This window comes from Myotis brandtii, unplaced genomic scaffold (assembly GCF_000412655.1).
Source record: "Myotis brandtii unplaced genomic scaffold, ASM41265v1 scaffold248, whole genome shotgun sequence".
Classification (NCBI taxonomy): domain Eukaryota; kingdom Metazoa; phylum Chordata; class Mammalia; order Chiroptera; family Vespertilionidae; genus Myotis; species Myotis brandtii.
Genome location: NW_005359397.1, coordinates 2,050,584 through 2,052,873, shown reverse-complemented (window position 1 = coordinate 2,052,873; position 2,290 = coordinate 2,050,584). Strand labels below are relative to the sequence as shown.

Below are 2,290 nucleotides of genomic sequence, written 5' to 3'. Positions count from 1 at the left end.
ACATGGACAGCGCTCTGCCCCTAACCTGTGCGCCCCACCGAGCTGTGGGATCCACCGGGCTCTGTGTCCACTCGGTTTCTTTCTTAGACTTCCTGTATCTTTTCTTCTTATCTCTCTGTTCTTGCTTTCCTTTTCCAGTCTCTCTCACTGCTTCAGTATCCACTGACTTTCAATCTTAAAATATCCCCTGAAGTGGTGGTATTTCTTCCCGTCTGTCGCTTGTCATTTACCCACGCAGTCATTCAAAAACTCAGGGGCACAGACCCAGGCTCTGCCGCCGGTTCCAAATACACGGTGTAGCCAAGGTGCTCCAGAAAGTGATGCATGTCCAGCACTTATTAATGAAATAACCACTCTCCCGCCCTCCCGCACACAGCACCTCATTAGCAGGGCTCATTTTTAAGGGTGATCCTATGAGCGCACTTGGTGGGAGGCGGTCCTTTCTGATCTCCTGCCCCCTGGCCCTGGAACACACAGCTGTGCCCAGGCCCGTGTCCTGAACCACCAGCGGGCTTCGTTCTCTGCTTCAACCCATTTTGCCCACTGACTGCTCGAGTCCTGCGACCCGACTCCCACCATGATGCTAGAGTGGCTGGACGCGGGCTCCCCTGGTTCCGTTCCGGACCCGGACGCGGGCTCACCTGGTCACTCGCGGACTCGGGCGCACGCTCACCTGGATCCCGCTAGCACTCGGGCACGGGCTCACCTGGGAACCCGACGAGGGTTTGCCTCTCCTGCCTGCGCCGCTGGGGCTGCTTTGGAGGCGGCTCTGAGCTGCTGCAGTCCTGAGTGTGGGGCTGAGAGGTCAGCTGGGAGTTCCGGCCAAGTTACCCGTGTGCCTCGAAAGGGACGGCCTCTGGGAATAGGTAGACTCCGTTTCGCGGGGTCTCTGCGGTCCGAGTGACCCCTCTAGGCCAGTTCCCTCCGTGCACCGACCGAGATGTACCCGGCGCTCTCGCCTTCTTTCCTTGGGTTAAGGAATTCGCGGTGATGCGCTGGGACCCGTCGGAAACAGAACGTTTTCCCCCTGCTGGTGACTCTCAGGAACTGCATGTGGTGGAACAAACCTATAACAGGTTTCCTTCCTTCCTAGCAGCTAGGGTTGTGGTTCTTCCCCCACCCACCACATCAAACGTTTTGACAACTTTCCTTTTTATTCATTTTACTTTTTAAACTGCCATGTCAAGAGAAGGAAACTAATTTTCAGCCTGCGGATTAATGAGATGAGAAAAATTAAGACATGCATACAACCATTTCCCCCTCATTCTTCTGTTTAAAATTATGGAAAATTGCAAATATATAAGTAGGCAGAAGAATATAATGAGGTTCTAGTTTTTGGAAATGGTGGACTAACCTTCCTTTGGATAATAATTTAAAAATCTGAGCAAGCCCTAGCTGGTTTGGCTCAGTAGATAGAGCACCGGCCTGCGGACTGGTCCTGGGTTCGATTCCAGTCAAGGGCACATGCAATTTGACCCAGCAATTTCACTCCTAGGTATATATCCAAAAGAAAAGAAAAGAAGTACTCAAACAAATACATGTTTGTGTTCATAGCAGCACTATTCACAATAGCCAATAGGTAGAAACAATCAAATGTCCATCAACAAATGAATGGATAAACAACGCGTTATATACAATGTAATATTATTCAGCCATAAGAAGGACTGAAGTTCTAATATATGCTACAAGCCGAAGAACTTCAAAGATATTACAGTAAGTAGAAGAGGCCAGATACAAAAGATCACAAGTATGATTCCACGATATGAAATGTGCATGGTAGGTAAATCCACAGAGACAAAGCCGACTAGTGGTTGCCAGGGGCTGGGAAAGGGGAGAATGGGAGCAACAGCTAAACGGGGCTGGGGCTTCCTTTCAAGGCGATAGAAGTTTCCGCACTAGATAACGTTGGTATTTGCGAAACGTTGTAAATGTACTAAACGCCACCAAATTTTCACCTTACAATGGTTAACTTCATGTTGGGTTAATTTCACTTCAATTAAAAGCAGAAAAAGAAAACAAAACAGCTCTCTCGTGTAGGTGCCTAAAGTCGGCTGGACTGGAGGTCCCCTTGCGTCCCTGCATCCACCTGCCTCGGCCCGGCTCGCGAATTAGAGGGCGACGAGGGCTGAGGAAATGACAACTGGGGCATCAGAAAGGGACTGTCGGGAGGGAAAGGCAGAGGGACCCTGGGACTCTGCTCCTTACATCGCTACCACTGCCGGGTGAGGCGGCTCCGCGCAGGCTCCGGTCCGCTGAGAATCCTCGCTGGGCCCCGAGCGGGGAAGGGGCA

At 51.0% G+C, this 2,290-nt stretch overlaps 1 long non-coding RNA gene across 1 annotated transcript in view; it reads right to left on the bottom strand.

Annotated features, from left to right (window-relative positions):
• LOC102241441 overlaps positions 1-959 on the bottom strand; it is a 20,681-nt gene extending 19,722 nt beyond the window's left edge. Inside the window, exon 1 of the long non-coding RNA XR_313658.2 lies at positions 642-959. This is a non-coding gene — a long non-coding RNA (uncharacterized LOC102241441). The remainder of the gene's footprint in view (positions 1-641) is intronic.
• Between the last annotated feature and the right edge of the window lie 1,331 nt (positions 960-2,290).